General features: G+C 43.7%; 1 protein-coding gene and 1 long non-coding RNA gene across 5 annotated transcripts in view; one reads left to right on the top strand and one right to left on the bottom strand.

Moving 5' to 3' along the window:
- Positions 1–11,012, bottom strand: part of SULF1 (sulfatase 1) — a 178,002-nt gene that overhangs the window by 143,134 nt on the left and 23,856 nt on the right. The window contains exon 1 of one of the 4 annotated variants that reach the window (XM_040487643.1): positions 9,166–9,358. The exons of the other annotated variants lie outside the window; for them this stretch is intronic. The gene's annotated coding sequence lies outside the window, so the exon portion shown is untranslated. Of the gene's footprint in view, positions 1–9,165; positions 9,359–11,012 lie in introns of those variants that run through there. 4 annotated transcript variants of the gene reach the window in all.
- The window catches only part of LOC121038147 (uncharacterized), a 2,866-nt gene continuing 1,399 nt past the window's right edge, over positions 9,546–11,012 (top strand). The window contains exons 1-2 of the long non-coding RNA XR_005794188.1: positions 9,546–9,652; positions 10,808–10,983. This is a non-coding gene — a long non-coding RNA (uncharacterized LOC121038147). The remainder of the gene's footprint in view (positions 9,653–10,807; positions 10,984–11,012) is intronic.

The following is an 11,012-nucleotide window of genomic DNA, read 5'->3' on the forward strand; positions in this document are numbered from 1 at the left end:
TTCTATTCTGCATTTATTACAGTTGAAAAATGTAAGTCACTAAAATCAACTTAGATACCTTGAATAAGAGAAAACACGCAGTTTAATGCATTAAGTATTTGATGATGCAATCTTGCTGCCATGAATAGCACATTTTTAACATGTTCACATCTATGATTTATAATATAGAAAAATATTAGATATATCATGTGTATCTTATCAGAAAATATAAGGTACAAGAAATACAAAAGAATAGGAAAACATCACACATGATCTAATAACCCCAAAACTCCTTTACCCTGAAAAGGTATTTCTCTTGCCCATGTAAATAAATATTAAAACATTTCATTTGGAGCTTTCTTACCTCTTCACTGGTAAAAACAACTGTCTATTGGTATATGCAGAGGGGAATTTCAGAGGTAATGGGTAGAGATGATCTCCCTGAGGATAATAGACCTGGGATCTCTTCTTGATCTTAACTGGCCCTAGTGGTCCAGGTTGAATGTGGGGCAGTACCTAGTCCTTTGCTCTGTTCTGGAAGCTTCATTCTTATAGTGAGGTTCCTGCAGCAGGGACTCCCTGGAGCTGGCCTGTTGCGGCAGGACCCTTCCTCCCACGCCACCCTTATCATGTCTCTTTCCATTCCTGACAGAAGCTCAACTCCTCCACCCACTTACGCCACCCTCTGTAATCTGGCACACCCAACCCAGCTGGCCCTTGAACTACTCCCCTGTGCTTCCCGTTCTGGGGGTTGGTGAGCTGTAGGACTTCTACTCTCTCTGTTCTCACGTCTCTGATAATATTACAAACTATTATAAGTATCACACGGATGTCTACTTTTTAAATACGTCCCTGGAGGACATAGAAATGTTTTTTTTTTATAATTATGCATGACACCCTGTGATCTCTAGAAGTAAAAGTTAACACATGAATGTGAAGCTATAAGTATCTGCGATGGTCGCGCTGGCATAGCCTAAGGCCAAAGAACATCCTTTTTGCAATCGTTCTGAATATACTATTGGGCGTAGCGGACCCTGGAATTCGATGCCTGAATTTCAGCCTACAGCATTCACTAGGTGATCTTGAGTGAGTTAATTTCCCTACGCCTCCGTATCCTCTGAAAAATGGAGATCTAACATTGTATCTAACCCACAGGGTTGATGCGAGAATTATATGCAAGCATCCATGTAAAAAATTTCGAAGAGTTCATGACCCATCATAAGCACACAGTAAACACTGGCAAGCATTATAATTGGGGTTAATTTTTGTTGTTGTTGTTTTAGCTCTTGCAGTGGTAATTTGCAATCAAAAGATATTTTCATGGACCGAGATCGGACTTTTCGTAAATTTTATACATGGAGGCTCTGATTTGTCATCATTAAAATGACAATTTGTGGGCGAATAATTGCTACCGGCTATTACAGAAAGAACAGAGGCAGCCTAAATATCTGCCTGGTAAGTATGTGCCCATGGGAGTCAAATACCTCCTGCAGTGCCGTGTAAAGTTGTATTGGCCAGAATAGAGCAAGGTGGTAAGACAGTTGAGCCATCGCAGTTTTCTGTTCCATAACCTTGATCCCAGCAGATGTATTGCCTGGATCCTGTCTTCATTTACACGTAGCACTCATACCAATTCATTATAAATAGGCATAGTACTCAATGTGCAATAGAAATTTCTTACTAATAAAAATAAAGAAATTTCTTATTAAAATGTTTTTTTCTTTTTAGAATTTCATTAATGAACACTTTGCTGAAACAAATTTATTCTTTAATTTCAGCAAAACAGCATCATCTGGCAAATAAAATTAACATTATTAAAGAGAATGTTATTGGTTTATGGTTTCGTTTATATTTAATCTGTAATTTCTTTTGGATTTTCAATGATATAAATATAATGATATTATTGTGGACGCAAAGTTATATAAATATCATTCAAGTGAGTTACGCCCAGTTTTTTTTTAAGGTTTATATTTCAGTCACATTTTAGTAGATAGCAATGTAAGACAATACAGGGGGCTCCGTGATCCATCAGTCAGGTAGGGAAACGCTATAGGAGAGTTCCCACCAGCCTGGCTTCCTCAGGGTCCCCGGTGAGACTCTCTTTATGCTTTCATCTCTGCCATTCCTTACCTAGAAAAAGCCACAGTTATTCCTTCCACATATTCAAATTCTAAGCACCCGTCTGGGATCAGCTGAAGTCCTGACATTTCCTGACAAGGTCCATTTTCATTTCTGTCGTCAGACCTCCAACACTTAGAAATTTGTGCCACAAATGTAACATTTAGTTATACAGCCCCCACTGTTGTTGCTGCTGCCTACACGGGTGAAGGTCTCGTCTCTCCAACCAGGTTTTAAGATTGCTAAGCATGAGAGTTATACCTGGGATTTTATATACATCTCATACTCTAATCATAATGTGGCCCCCTGGTAAGTACCGGGCACTGATTGAGCATCACTTTATTCACTTATTTATCACTTTTTTTTTCAATGTTTATTTATTTTTGAGAGAGAGAGAGAGACAGAGAGACAGAGCTTGAGCAGGGAAGGGGCACAGAGAGAGGAAAACACAGAATCCTCCGAAGCCGGCTCCAGGCTCTAAGCTGACAGCACAGAGCCCGAAGTGGGGCTCGAAGTCATGGACCACGAGATCATGACCTGACACAAGTCGGACGCTTAACCAACTGAGCCACCCAGGCACTCCAGAGCATTACTTTATCGCCAGCACCTCAGTCACATACTGATCCCGGGTTTGTTCTGGAGTTTTTTTAAGTTTTGGTCAAAAATATCCAATCTAAGACCTTGGAAGGTTCCTGAAGCAAGGATACATTTCCGGTCCACATGGCACTGAAGCTAGGCCACACAAACTTGAATGAAGCAGGGGATCTTTGGCCTACCTCTAGACCATTTTGCCCTTTCTCTTTCTCAAGCCAGACTCATGAGATTTTCTGTAAGCAACGGCTCAGCACAAGACTCAGATGTGTCTTACGCAAAGACGTGTGGGGGGAAAGAGAGAGAGAGAGAGAGAGAGAGAGAGAGAGCGTGTGCTCGTGTGAATCTCAGTTTCTCTGTTCATAAAATATACAGATAAGATTGGGAGACATCCAACATCCCTTTCTGCTCTAAAATTCTAGGAAATGCTGGCACCCGTGCCCATTAATTTGACATTAACATCCACAACTCAATGTGGGTGTGTACCAGAATTTCACCTGCTGATAATATACTGGGAAGTTGAGTTGGATAGTTTAAGGACTGTACTTTAAAAGTTTGGTTTGGCTTTTCTCTCCGCATTAGCGTTGTACTTAGCACTGAGGAATCCATGCTATAAAGCAAGTAGATGATTGAACTTAACTCTTGGCTTTTTTCAGTTGTTCAGAAACTGAGCTGCATTTCCTGGCTCTCAAACTTCATAAACTCATCAGATTTTGGTGCAGAGCAATGCCATTAAAATAACAGTCCTCGGTGGAAAACACTAGCAGCGTTCATAGCGAAATGCTGAAACAGTAACTGATGTTTTTAAACTGTGAATTGGAGGCATTTATCTACGCCGCACACACATATATATTTAGACAGACGTGGACGGTAAACGCTTAGATTTCTCAGGTAGTTGTCCTTCCATTTCTTCTGGAAGCTGCTTGCAGTCTTGTTGCAGAAGTGCATTCCGTCTCTGCTTGCTGTGCCTTGGAAAGTAGTAACAGTTCCAAACTGCTTTCCCTAAGGAGCTGTTGGAAGGTCCAAACTGTCCTCATTAGAAACCTTGCACTGAACCACACAAATCCTGCCATTGTGGCTGGTGCTCGCATGTGGGACTATTACTTCATGCACAATGACATGGGACCGAAAACATGTGAACAGGAAGCCAAACCCAAGAGAGAGTTGGGGAACTTCCAGCTTTCCGAACTGGAGCAGAATCCGGCGATATTCCACACTCAGGTGTCTGGGGGACTGCACAGCTGCAGCCTATCCACTCTTCAAACACTGCTCAGGACAGCGCAGTGGCTCTGGTGGCACCCCGGCTGGAGTAAATCATCATGTCAGCAGACCCAAAACGACTGTGGACAGCGGAGCACTTGCTTATGAAGCCAAGACTTTATTTTTTTTTAATTTTTTTTTTCAACGTTTATTTATTTTTGGGACAGAGAGAGACAGAGCATGAACGGGGGAGGGGCAGAGAGAGAGAGGGAGACACAGAATCGGAAACAGGCTCCAGGCTCTGAGCCATCAGCCCAGAGCCCGACGCGGGGCTCAAACTCACGGACTGCGAGATCGTGACCTGGCTGAAGTCGGACGCTTAACCGACTGCGCCACCCAGGCGCCCCAAGAAGCCAAGACTTTAAATGGCTTGAGTAGCCTACGTGTGGGATGGTCGGCACCATATATGGAAGCTCACTACATTCTTCAAGCTTCCTCTTGTGCTAATGGGGATTCCCCCAAATGTATCTAGCTCCTTCTTTAAATAATAAACTTTTGCAGGATGCAAGTTCATCTTATGCTAAAATATATAGAGGGTGATTATTTTGTATAATGGAGATAGTAACAGTTCCTTTTTGGAATTTTTATTTTCTTTTCCTTTCTTTCTTTCTTTCTTTCTTTCTTTCTTTCTTTCTTTCTTTCTTTTTTTTTTTAATGTCGGAAGCAGTTTGGTAAAAATAGAAACCTTTTTCATCATTTCAAGAGCCCAAAATAATTTCTGAAGTTTGGGGGATTTTGAAGTGAACCATCAGAGGCCAGATGGGATTCAGCTTATAACCAAATATATCTTTGTGATGAGTGATAAACCTCTTTACATTCAGAAGTGGAAATAGCTTCTTAAAATCTGTTTTTAAATATGTTGACACAGTTTACCTACCAGACGGAAATATTATATGACTTTGTGAGACTAGTCATGAAGTCTGGGGCTAAGCCCGTTTCATAATAAGTGGTGTTTGCTCTGAAGCGTTCAGGTGCGGAAGGCGCTCTGAAATGCGGGAAATCCGAGCGAGGCTCTGCCATAGAAAATTAAGTGCTGAGTGTAGAAAGGGTGAAAGGTATAAGAAAACGAAGGTAATCAAGTAACCAGACCTCAAAGATTTAAAATGTCACAGCTTCCTGTTAATCAGATTGTTTTCTATTCATTCTAAATGTTAAAATTCTTCCAGTTGTCATCTTTGAAAAATTCGCAAATGTTATCCACCCGTTCTCTCCAGTTACGTATCATTCAAGCATATAGGAAGAACTTCCCTTGTCACACCGAAGAAGGAAATGGTTGTAGGCTGAGTAACGGCAAAGTAGATAATCACCAACTTTGCCTTAGTCTTAGAAACTACCTCCTTTTCTCTAGTTTCTGAGCGTATCCCCTAATTCAAGGACAGTGGAACAGTCTGCTGTGGAAGGGCTTCTTCTTCATGATCAAATATTCTTTAGGAATATGTGTTCTTTCTCGGCAAGTATTCTACTAGCCCAGATCTTTTTTTCTGAGTCTCTGCTCATTCCTGATGGCTCAGAGGAAGTACAGATTAGTCTTTTTAAGGGTATGCATGGCTATTGGCAAGACTGCCCTAGACATGGCCTTCCTGTTGAAACGTTAATGGAAAAACAATCCACTCAACAGCACGGTTGCAAGATGAAAGGGCAGAGCCCAGTGAGTCTAGATATTGACATTTCTTGGGGGCACCAAGCAGAAGAGGGAGGGCTTAAACTTTGTCTCTCCTCAAAAGCCACCACCCCAAATCTGGCAACTTTTACACTTTTTTAAGAACTACTTTTGATTTTTACTCAATGTTGGAGTCTACCCTCTCGCTGACACCTCAATTCAACATCTCCCCTCCCCCACCACCCCTCCAAACTAACTCAATTTTGTTACAAACTTGTGCCTCCTCTTGTTTTATGGTATTCCATCGTAGCTACCCGGGTGAGCCCAAAACTAACACAGACCTTTCCTTTTTCTTTCACTCCCTCATTCAGCCCCCAAGCTGAGAATGTCGTACCTTCTAAAGAGTTCTGGAATCTGCACCCTATTGTCCACCTACACAGCTCAGGACCTCAGCATTTCTCACGGAAAACTACAATAGCCTTTTTGTTTTTTTCAATAGATGTCCTTTTTTTTTTTTTTAACGTTTATTTATTTATTTCCAGAGAGAGGGAGAGCATATGAGCGGGGGAGGGCCAGAGGAGGAGGGAGAAAGCAAGAATCCCAAGCAGGCTCCGTGTGGTCAGTGCAGAACCCAATGGAACGCTTGATCCCATGAACCGTGAGATGGTGACCTGAGCCAAAACCAAGAGTCGGACGCTTAACCGACAGAGCCACCCAGGTGTTCCCCTACAACAATCTATCAACTGGTCTTCTAGTTTATAGTATTGCCAGCCCCCTGGGCCTTTGCTCAACCCCCACTCCATACTGGATACTAACTCCTATATGTAAAACCTTCCTGAAACAAAAAAATCCTATCTACTTACTGCCTCCTCAGCCCCATGCAAAGTCCTCCCTTAACTCCCACTGGTTCAGGAGTGATCCTGAAAATGCTAGGGTTGGTGAGTTAAGAAGCTTGTGCTATAATGCTTCCGTCACCGGGATGGGTTCGGTACAAACAAATGCAATAGTCTATTAAACCAAACGATATCTTACTGGTGCAGTTGGTTTGCATTTCAGCCCAAGTTTTTTGTATATCGATCTGAACCTATAAAACAGATTTTTTTCAGATCGTGAGCTGGTCCATGCATGAGTTTGAGTTTTACTACAGTACTAGGTCCAAGCACTTCGGCATGAGGCACCGGGATACTCATGATTGGGCCCCTGACTAAATCCCCAGCCCCTCCTAGAGGCAACACTCTGGCATTAACTGAAATCAGCCCCTCACCCCATGCTTTCTCACACCTTCTTCTCTCCCAATGCTCTTCTCTTCTACGAAGTCCTGCCACATCTCTTGCTGATCCTTTAAAACTCACACACTCACTGTGTCACTGCAAAACTTCCTTTGACTGACACCAGGCAGAAATAATCACTCTAGCTTCACTTCTGTCACTTCACCTGAAACACACTTCTATTTTTAAGGTATCGCACTGTTAAGAAAATTATCAGTCGTTTCAAACTGTCTCCTCAGGCTATCAATTCTCCCAGGGCAGGATATTACTCTTATTCACCTTTGTATCACTAGTGCTTAGCATAGCACACAATGCATAGTAGACGCTCAATAAATGAATGAACTGAATCAAACATAATAAAGTACATGGAAAAACCCTAAGGAGTGCCTGGGTGGCTCAGTTGGTTAAGTGTCTGACCTTGGCTCAGGTCATGATCCCACAGTCCGTGAGTTTGAGCCCTGTGTCGGGCTCTGTGCTGACGGCTCAGACTCTGGAGCCTGCTTCAGGTTCTGTCTCCCTCTGTCTCCGCCCCTCCCCCTCTCACATTCTGTCTCTGTCTCTGTCTCTCTCTCTCAAAAATAAACATTAAAAAAATTGTTTTAAAAAGCCCTAAAATTGACTGAAACACTGCTATTTTCGGACACTGTGCTGGGTGTTTCACATATATTATTTCCTTTTAGTCCTTTCAACAATCCTGCCTTTGGGGAAAGTAGTATTGAACTTATTTTATAGATGTGAAACCTGAGGCTAAAAATCTTAAAGATCTTGCCGCTGGTCATATTCAGGTAATGGCAAAAGCAAGCCTCAAATCTGGACCCCATCGTGGTTTGTACTCTTTCTACTATGACTGAGTATGCCTTTGAAGCTAACGTTGAGATTATGTGGCCGGTCCTTGTAATTACATTAGCTAGCAGATAGAATTTAGTGTTCACAGATCACTTTTAAATTTAGGGGTAAAAGCAACTAGAATCCAGTCTCATTTTCAACTTTAATTATGCCTTAGAATTTCTTGGAAGCCACAGAGAATTCTAAGTGGAAATGTCATTTAAAAAGATTCTTTAAAAATAGACATAATTTTATAATGTATCCTATGTTTGCTGAATAAATAGCTCTATGGCATTCTGAAATCTGATATGAAATCTTTCCGCCTGGCCCATTTTGGATGTTATGCTATCATGTAAAATTCTGAGCACTAGATAGATACAACAAATGTAAGAGTATATATGTTTAAATATATATTTAATTGTCCTGAACTCTCACATATGTATGTGTATAAACATACACACAAGCACGCGCATTTATACATACTCATTATATGTGGTTTTTGCATCTGTGTATCTAAAGATAAAGAAAATCAAGCTCAGCGGACACATCATAGATAGCACTTCTGGCACTAAAAGTGAGAGGCCTTGTTTTTCTACATTATTGCCAATTTCTAAGTCTCGGTTTTCTTACCTGAGTAAAGACAGTAATTTTCTATATGCCATACTTAAGCCAAGTTGTAATCATGGTTCTGTAAATGCAAATTGCACAAGTCCCCAAAATAGAACTTTCTTTAAGTTCTAGTTTGTGTTCAGAAACTGTATCTTTCTTCGTGTTGTTCCAGGGTTTTAAGTTCACTTTTTGTTGAAAGACAGTTTCTCAAAGCAGTGAGCATCATCCCTGAGTAAAATACTCTGTGAATTCAGCATTCTTTACGAGAACCGTTTAATAACAGAGCTTTGGGGTTTGCCAGGGCCTGAGAAGTTAGTGTCCATGTTCCTTTAATATTAAGACCTTTCAGCTATGCGGTGAAAAACTTAATAACAATTCACATGTCCACTACGGTTACAGTGCTTTTGTAGAGTTTATACAAGCCCGTGCAAGTTTTCAAGCCTACACCGAGAGACGGGATTTATTTCAGAGTGTGAAAAGAAACTTCCAACAATTCCATTTGTCTGAAATTGTGAGCACTGCAAGCAGAGAACCTGAAGATTAAAGTCCCTCCATCCTTTCTGGTTGCCTAACAAACAAGGCAGGCGAAGAACCAGGATTCCTCTCTAGGGTGACGAGATGTGTGTGGGACGGCCAGACATGACCAGGAGGTGGTGAAAGTGGCCAATTTCAGCACCTGGCCGGGGTGCTCTTTCGTTCAGTGCATTATCAACCCAAACTTCTTTCCCCTCCCATGGTCTTTGGGAGGCACCCTACTGGGTGGAGGACCTTGGCCAGAAGCACACTTTCCATCACCCAAGAACCCGAGCTGAGCGAGGGAAACTGACTCCTGAGGAACAGATAAATATGAGGTGGACCAGGGCAGCGAGGAAAGTTTCCTTCCTTTCTAAAGAAAAAGCAGAGCATCATACTTACAAAAGCCGCCTTCAAAATCTTCTCTAGAGAACAAGCTCTGGGAACTGAGAGCGTGCAGAGGAGGAGAGATAAGGTGGCAGCGGGACTTCCTTCCTCCTCCCGAGGGCGAGAGTCATTGTTCCTTATCTCCCCTGACCTCCGAGGCGCGGGGAGCCAGGGAGGCCCGGCCTCTGACCCGCGCCGCCCTCCCCTCTGGCCTCCGCGCCCGGGCTTGGGGTTTCCTCTTTGCCGCTACAGCCGCCCGAAGATTCATTAGGGACTGTCTGCGAAGTGCTTGCAAGATGAAGAGGGTTATATAAGCCCGCGTATTATTATCATCACACACCCCCATAGAACCAAGGCTGCCAGACAAACAAAAGGCAGTTCCAAGAAGAGGAGGAGCAGAGGCAGAAGTTACTCTGGGGGTGAATCTCGGGACACCGCCGAAACCGACTGGGAAGGAAAAAAAGGCAACTCAGTGTTGTATGCAAACGTCGGCAAACAAACAGTGAGCTGCAGCTGGCCGGCCGGCGACGGGGGCAGGCTCCTCGGAGGGCGGGCGGTTCCGGCTCCCCGCCCCGGGCGCCCGCACGGTAGCCGCCTGTGGCGGGACGCAGTGGACGGGGAAGATGTGGTGTTTGCAAAGGCGGGCGTTCCAGAGACCAAGTGCTGAGCAAACACTCATGTTTCTGAGACTCAGACCAGGTGTTTGCTGCTGCTTCTCTACGCCCTCTCTTGTTTTCCCGGCGAAGGCTTGCAGGGAGCTCCCTGCTCCGGGGCTGAACTTTAGTCCCCCAGTTGCAATCTCTGTGGGTCTCGTGGTTTCTTTCTCTCTTTCTCTCTCTCCTTTTTTTTTTTTTTTTTTTTCCCTCTGTGGGAGCAATAGACCGAGCCAGAGGGTTCTTTCCCGCCTCCCTGGAGCTTGGGTCTGAGAAAGTTCTGATTCACTCTGAGCATCAATCTTCCTTGCTGACTCTCCCTCCCCAACTTGCTACCTCCTATTTTTTTTTTTTTTTTTTTTTAAGATTCTTTTTGTCCTGCCCTGTTCCCGGCCCTGCTCCCCATCTCCCCAACTCCTAAGGAACTTTCTCATCCTGGTATTCAGAACTCCCGTTTATTTGTCTCCGCGCTCCTGACCAACCTCCCAGCCCTCGCTTGGCCTCACCTACCCCAGCACATTAGAATATGAATCATGCTCTAAAGATGGCCTTTCAGTTCCTTTGCTTCCTAGCCTTACTCACATCCTCCTCCTCAGCCTGGAATGTCTGCACTCCCGTTTCCTTCAAAGCTTAGTTAAATCCCAACTTCCCCACAGAATCCTTCCCAAATTTCTCCTCTTTTGTCTGCCGGCTCTGCTTCTCTGCTGTAATTCAGCGGCCATCTGCCTCCCTCTAGGCTCGGAGACTTATGTGTTTCCCCAGGATGGCCTAGGGGACCGGGGCCTGTGTCATGCAGGCGCTTAATGAATGTTTCCTGAATTTAACCGACAGCCGACCTGATCTCACCTGGGCCATCAGTCTGGGAGCCAAAGGGGCCCTGTGTACCGTCCGTGGGCTCAGGTGAACGCAGCCACGTGGTGGCGAAATATTGATGGTGGACCTGGGCATTAGGCTTAGAGGGGTTTGTGGATAACCTTTTTTGTTTGTTTGTTTGTTTTTTAAAGGAAAGCTTTACAAAACACGGAAAGGGGCATCCAGACTTTACCAGAGCCAGCCTCCCCTCAGGTGTAAGTTCGCGAGGGTAACAGAATGGCCGGCATCCACTGAGCCTCTGCTACTACATTTAGAAAACCTATAAAGTGGAGCTTACTTAATAGAATGCCAGGAAAATTCCCCAAAGGTGAGATTTTCAGAAATCAGACTTCTGGG

Source organism: Herpailurus yagouaroundi, unplaced genomic scaffold (assembly GCF_014898765.1).
Source record: "Herpailurus yagouaroundi ecotype Mexico unplaced genomic scaffold, PumYag 165, whole genome shotgun sequence".
In the NCBI taxonomy this organism is placed as follows: domain Eukaryota; kingdom Metazoa; phylum Chordata; class Mammalia; order Carnivora; family Felidae; genus Herpailurus; species Herpailurus yagouaroundi.